Below are 7,667 nucleotides of genomic sequence, written 5' to 3'. Positions count from 1 at the left end.
TCTCCTCAGTCGCTTTTTTAAATAGTTAAAGATCTTTTGCCAAAAGTCCTAAGAAGCCAGAACCATTGTTTAAAACAGAACAATTTTCCTTGATTATACAGCCACTTTTGATGTTATCTTTCCTTTGTGTCTTCATATATGTTATACTCCACAATAACTCAATAACTTGGGTAAACCATTAAACAGCAGCTTACACACATGTTGAAAAACATTTCAGTATATTTCTCAAAAATTATTGAATAAAGATTTTTTACCTTATACCTGAAAATTACAACACTAGCAGTGAGTTTTGAAATGTTTATGTTCTATCTTATTTAAATGTCAGTAGAGGGTTCTGTGGAGCACACCCCAAAAAAGTATAAACAGGCAGACAGAGGCATGTTCGATAAGTAGATTGCATGTTTTGTCATTGACATGACATGGAAAAACAATACCCACCCATGATGAGTAAATCAAACAGGAACCTAAATATAGAACGTGACACAGAGGAAAACAAATATCTAATTGTGTGAACCAGATGGAAATAATAATACTGATTAGGTAACTGAAGCACGAGTGAACAGTAGGACAAAGATACATAGAATAATCCCACAAACAAAACATGATCAGAGCAAACAAGAATCCAGCAAAAACACTGCCTAAGAGTAAACCAAAAACAAGCGGCTCAAAATTATAACAGCAAAATAAAAAAAAGCAAAAATATAACCAAAATACTACTACTTATTTTACTATTAAACATGCCAATATCAGTATTAGCCAGAAAGTAAGACCTCCTTTACACAAAATTAAAATAGCTTAAAATAACAAGCAAAAATAAAATAAAAAGTTGATCACGGCAAGTGTCTGAAATATTTTTCCTCCTCTGTAACTATTGTACAATTGTTTACAACAAGACCTTGCCTTCTTACCTCGTCCCTTTCCTCTCTTCTAATCACTAAATAAATAGGCAATAGATTTTGCACTTTAGCTGCAACCTTAAAAAAAATGTGTATATTTAGGGAGCCAACCAACCAAATGGATATTTTAGAGGTGTGTATTTGCTTCTCCTCAGCTATGAGTTCTGCTCCATGTAGAGCTCAGTGCATACTGATCTACTTGTGCAAGGGAGCTGATGAAGACAGAATTTGGCATGAAAAATAATTATGGTCTCATCATGAAACCAACACCAGTCCTGCTTAAAAATCCATAATTCCTAATCCACTCATTGATGTTGCACCCATGATGCAGATACTGTATGCTGATACTATTACAATTAAGCAGCACAACCCCACCAGAAAAGTTTTGCACATGCATAACATAGTCAGGGGACTGTCACCATCCATCATGTATAATGGGAGTGCACTGCATTTTTGATTCACCCCAGAGGACCTCTATGAGACCCTGCAGAGTGAATCCATGTTCTGGCTTAATTTTCTATGTTTCGATTCAGTCTTACTCCAGTGTTAGGGGGGCTGAAAGGACCTGGCTAGCATTTAGAAAAAACTCTTAAAATGTCACAGTTAAGGCTGACACACACCTATCTGCACAGTAAATCTCGTGTTAAATTTAACACCAATCCTAGTGCATTTGTTCCCACTCTGAATTAGTGTTAAATTACCCCTCTACATGGTGTATATGTTACTCCAGTTGTTGTTGTAATAACTCTAAAAGAGTCAATGTACTTTCACACTTAATATTTAACACTGAAATGTACTGTGTTTGGTAAAGTATATAATCTTTCTCATAAACTTTACAATTTAATGTTAAAATACCAGTATTTAATGTGGAGTGATACATCTGACCTTTCAACTGCAGTCCATTTGCATGTAATAATAAAATCCCAGTAACAGGCATAACATTATAAGGGTCCTGTTAGCTTTGTATTCCGTATATATGATGCAAATGTTCAAGCTTTAATAACTCTCAGTATTTTCTTGCAGTTCAAAAAGTTCAACTGTTGATTTTCCCGAAGCCTGTTTGAAAATATCACATGGTATTTAAGTAGTTGCTTGGTAATTTGAAAAGGGAAAACGACACCTCTCCCACTGTTTAACACATGGATCAGGCCTACCATATATTAGCTGCATGTTGCCCTAAAACTCATTAAATATACATTGTAACTGAAATTTGACCATTAGGATTCCGATGTAATTTCATATTGATATGCATAATTAATATGTAAAAAAAAACACACAAAGAACTTTTTAATGCAAAGCATATGAGAAGGGGAATATGACATTCTCTACTTCGTGCCTTGTTAGCATTGCAAAATAAAACCACTCAACCGGTGATCATTATGAATTCTTCATGTGATTCGCTAAGAAATATAATATCCCGTGCTCAGACTCATGAAAGACGCAAAGTGGATATACAGTAGAAGATTGGCTATAACCCTACCTTTGGCTCTGTCAATCGCAACTGAGTGTTGAAAGGTACGAGGTCTGGCTTCTCCTGGGGGACAGCTGCTTGCCTCATGCCTGCCTTGGCAGCACTAGCCCAGGACCTGGCATTTACACCCACACCATCTGTACCTGCAACTGCAATATGCACAGCAAGGGGTTATGGATTAGCGCTTCAGCCATTTCACATGCACGATGCCTTTTCTCACCTGTGTCATGTTAAGTATGATGCAGAGGGCAGGCTTAACAGAGCTATGTACCTTTTTCTCTGCAGAGGAATTTGCAGCAGCCTAGCCCTCGGGGTTTCAACAAAACGCTATTGAGTCAACAGAGCTATACTATCAGAGAATAAACTCTTATCATATCAGCACTGACTGTAAACTGCTGGAGGTGTGTCGAGAGTATATATCAGATCCTCATTTACTGGGCAGAGCAGCCTTCAGCTAAAGTTTTACACCTGTTAAGAAGCAGGAAAAAAAATCAACTGAAGCTAAATATAATCGAATACAGTAGGGTTAATATGTGGGGCGGTGTGAGGGATGCTGCATCCTCAATATACAGCATATGCTTCACCGAAGTCTTCACTGTAGTCTTGAGTTGATGCTGGCACTTGAATCACTTTTTTAATCTACATCTACTGCTCTGTTCTGCACCAGCAGTTAGTTTGGAAGGCTCAGTGTGTAATTTGCTTTGCCACTGCACAATAATCCCCTCATTATGAAAACTTTTTCTTACTGAGTCATCCAACTTAGGAAGCAGGCCTCTGCAACAGCAATGCAGAGTCACAGCGTTAACACCTACACAAGAGAGAAGCAGAGTTTCTACATGCGCACAGTTGTGTATGTGAGAAGTTGGATTGGGTGGTTCGGAAATAAAACCATCAAAAGGCCCTGCTGACTGATTTAGCAGTGGTTATGCTTTAGCTGTTTTAGGAATGAATATATTCTGCAGCAAGTCTTGATATTTAAAGTTAAATAGAGTACGGCCACCTGTGTAGTTGCATAAAAAAAATCAAATAAACATGAAGTATAATAGCTAAGGGAAAATGTTGAACTATCTATTTTCTTTAAAGGAAATATTGTTTTGGGTTGTAAAATTAACACAAGGCAAGGTCAGCTGAAAGTGGATATGACTAGAGCTATAAAGGAGGACAACTTTTTTGTGAAAGAAAGGTTAATGAGAAAGCTACATTTTTATTTATTTTCAGCCTCTCTGTCCTCGAAACACTGTGAATATACAATATCTCCCATATCGGACTTGCTTTTTATCAGAGTGACTATTATTTTTTCTAAAATCAGTAACACCACTATATAAAAATACACCCAAATTACTTCTTACATGACATATAAAATGGATGGATTAAATAAAAAGCCCACAACACGTGTTTGATCAAAACTGTAAATTGCTACTTTTCTGACTATCTGTGGAAGCTAGTTAATTCTATTCACGTTATTTATATTGTTCAAATTCAATACATACTGTATGTCATTTTAAGGCACATTTACAGAGACAATTGAACCAGATTGTGTAGCCAGATTGGTTTAAAGTTCCCTATCCAAGAAAAACCAGCTGATTGCATTGCACATTGACTCAACAGCAATTCCTCATACCAAGTTATGTTGCAGTGTTATGGAAGATGTGATTATTTTTAGGTGTTTTTGCCCCGCGTCACTACAGTTCAACAGGAAATAAAATGTTTGCAACTTCAGTTTCCTTGCTTTTTATTTGCTGCAGACTGGAAAGTTTATTTTAGGGTAAATACAGTCCCTACATTTGTTTTAACAGTCTGTCAGTGACTACAACGATAACTGAGCATCCCAAGAGTGGGATTCAATGGCAGAATGAAAATCTGGTTAAGCTGGTGTTTTTGGGTTTGCTGAGCTCAATGTTCCTGTTCTTGTCCAGAGGTTGCATACCTCATTGAATATCATCTGGTGCCTTTTTCTATCTTTTGGCGGGGTTTATGCAAACTCCTCAGGGAAAACGTAGCAAAGTTGTGCAGGCTCAAAAATTTAAGTTGCAAGTTTATATGAAAAGAAAATTGAAAAAAGATTACATAAAAAAATGCTTGTCATGTTTTGATGTTAACATTATTTATCAACAAAATTAGTTATATCACAACAAACACAATACATACAGTAACTAAATAGCAAAATTCCAGTTGAAAGTGTATTTTCAATTAAACATAAAAATAACCCTTTTTTCATTGATTATATGCAATTATAGCTTTCCTCTCTCTCTCTCTCTCTCTACATGTATATACTGATCCTGTGTATGTATTTCAAGCTGAATGATGAGGCAGACACATGGCAGATTTATTACCTGTAGGAGGCAGCTGGTTGTTGGCCTTCAATTTCCCACAGCTAACTCTGAGGGAGTTGGACTGGCCGAACAAGCCAAATGTTTCAAGGCCCAGTGCTGATTTTTGATCTCCTGAACAGATGGAGGAGACCTCATAGGGCACGTTTTCCACTCTCCTCTTGTGGGAAACAACACTGTCTTGGCGCTGATTTGGTGAGAGGGTAAGACCTCTTTCTGCCTCTGCAGTTTTAGTCCTAGGATTCCCATTACACATATCACCCAGGGCTAAAGGGTTCTTCGGGGGCTGAAGAGCCGGAAAGTCAGCCAATAGGTCAAAGACCCTCAGCTGCACTGGGGATGTGTTGCTTGTGGAGTTTGTGTGAAGCTCCTTGCCTTGGATTGGAGCCTGCACAGGGGTACTCATGCCACTCGCCAAGGTGGCAGTAGGGGCTTGGTGTGGGTGGAATGAGAAGGGAATCTCCCACTGGCTATGCACCTTTGTTGAGATTGAAGCCTCTGTGGGACAGAGTGGAATGCCAGCCTTGCTGGTAGGTAGCTGAGGAAGGTCTGTCTTTGTGTTAAATAGGAAACCCGACTCTTTCAGAGTTGCTCCTTTCAAAAAAGCTTGTGACTGCTTTTATTCCACCGTCATTTATGTCAATCTCTCCAAAGGCTTTACTCCTATCAGACGCATAAATCTGTACATCATTACAAGAATTAGTGTCAAAGTGGCTTTTTGTATTTTGCTCATGTTGAATTTGACATAAATCCTGGTGTAGTTAAGCAGGAAAAAATGAGGCAGGATTTTTGCTATCCCTTTTATATTCTGCCCTATTATCCTTGAGATATTTCATTTCACTTTTTAGATAATATTTTATATAAATTTTACCCCAAAAGATACTGAAGTAGTGATGGTCATTGGTGTGATTTTTTTTAAGTAACAAGTACATATTGCTGGATTAAATTATATCAAATAAGACCTTTCCATTATTTTTTTTTATGTTTTTCCCATTCTTTTCCAGGTTGCTCTCTGTATTCATCAATCTGTTCATTACCGTCGCAGGTATGTCAACATGGAGATGTTTGCCTGTGACATAGGGGCAATTGGGGATTAAATCCAGTATGGCGTCTCATTGCCTCTGAACAAAGAAAGAAAAATAAAGCAAACATATATTTTCATCATAGTTTCCTGCTGTACAGTGCTTTTGAAAAATATTCATAACTCCTGAATATTTTCACAGTTTGTTACACCCAGAATCTTCAGCCTATTTGTTGGGATGTTATGTGATAAAAAAGAACAACACAAAAAAAGCAATAAAATGTATATTTTCTAAATGCAGCGGAAGTAAAACATTATGAAAATGATTGAAACACATAAAATCTTCAGTCTTTGTTCTTAGCGCACTTAGTTGCTTTGTTGCAATGAAACTGAAAATATTATGAGCTGAGCATTTACCAAAATCATAGTTCTTTTTTTTTTTTTTTGCAACCTCTACCAGATTTACTTTTATGATTGCCCAGTGGTTATCTAACTTTAGACATTTGTCATGACCGTACAACGGAAATCCACAAAAACAATAAAGTGCTGCCAACTACATGTTTTACAGAGGTGTCTTCACTCTAATTGCCATATTATTTTGATTTCTGCCTATTTCAAGTCTGGTCATTCAGTCATCACTGGGATATTGCATTATACAATTCAAAAACTTATTTTCAGCATCAAAATATTATGAAATAAAATCAGAACCATTGCACCTGACCCTTAAGTACCTAGCTTAATTTGCGTTTGTTTTTTTTAGATGATACAGTAAATCCTCTTTTTCTTACATTGCTGTCCACAGACCAATTTAATTTCTTATTGATTTCTTTTATAAATCTTTCTTTTATTGCCACTCCTCCAAAATGAGAAAAAAACTTATATATGACCAAGACATCTGAGCGCTCTAATTTTTATTCCTTTGTAATAAACTTCACATGAAATATTGTTAAAAGCAAACATTTACTTCCTTCTTCCTCAAATATTCTGTCCAAACTATACAACATATAAACTGATTGTACAAAAACAATAGCTCCTAAACCTAATTCTCAACCAGGAACCAATGAGGATCTAGTTGTAGAATATCCTTTATTTAAACATAATCTAATCAAGAATTCTTCCTTTTAATGTTACTCAGTTCTCTCTGGCCTTTTAAAAGCAAAGCAAAAAATAAAAAATAAATAAATTTTCACTTTACTTTAAAGCTGCAGTGGGTAATAATTACAGGTATTTACTAACAGATATGTAATATATTATACATATATATATTGTTTATTATCATCTACGAACTAAAAGACCTAATCTTTATGTGTGCCTCAGAAAATGCTATTTATAATAATTTAGGAGCAGGTTTGTTTATTTTTGTGTTTTTATAAAATACAAGTGAATAGCGATCTGAAAGGGGAAAATATTTTTGAAAGTAAAAAAGATGTATTGGAGAGAACAAATTACCACAGTGATAGCAAAAGCTGATATTTGAGACAGAAGAAATAGTTTTGAGTTAAAACATGTCCCTGTGGCCTTCTTTAGTAAATGTATTGCAATTCTTCATCTCAAAGGGAACGATTGCTACACAGTGGCAGAATGTAAGATGGTACATTTACTTGATTACTGTGCTTAAGTACTTTTTTGAGTATCTTTACCTTACTTGAGTAATTTTTTTAGGGGGGGGGGGGGGGGGGGGGGGGGTCACTTATAACTTTCATTCCACTGCATTTCAAAGTCAAATGCTGTACTTTCTTCTCCACTACATTTCCAGGAGGCTGCTAGTTGCTTGTTACCTTTAGCTCAGCTTATCTTTGTAATCTACTGTTGATGTTTTCCTTTTTGAAATGAAACTTCAACATGTAAGATAGCAGCCCTTAGGACTGAATTTGGACATTACTGTTTAGAGACTTGAATGAAATTCCACAAATGTGAGAAATGAGGGCAGGTATTATTAGTAGTTTCAC

This window comes from Cyprinodon tularosa, unplaced genomic scaffold (assembly GCF_016077235.1).
Source record: "Cyprinodon tularosa strain WSP-4 unplaced genomic scaffold, ASM1607723v1 ctg230, whole genome shotgun sequence".
Classification (NCBI taxonomy): Eukaryota; Metazoa; Chordata; class Actinopteri; order Cyprinodontiformes; family Cyprinodontidae; genus Cyprinodon; species Cyprinodon tularosa.
This window is presented reverse-complemented; position numbering follows the sequence as displayed.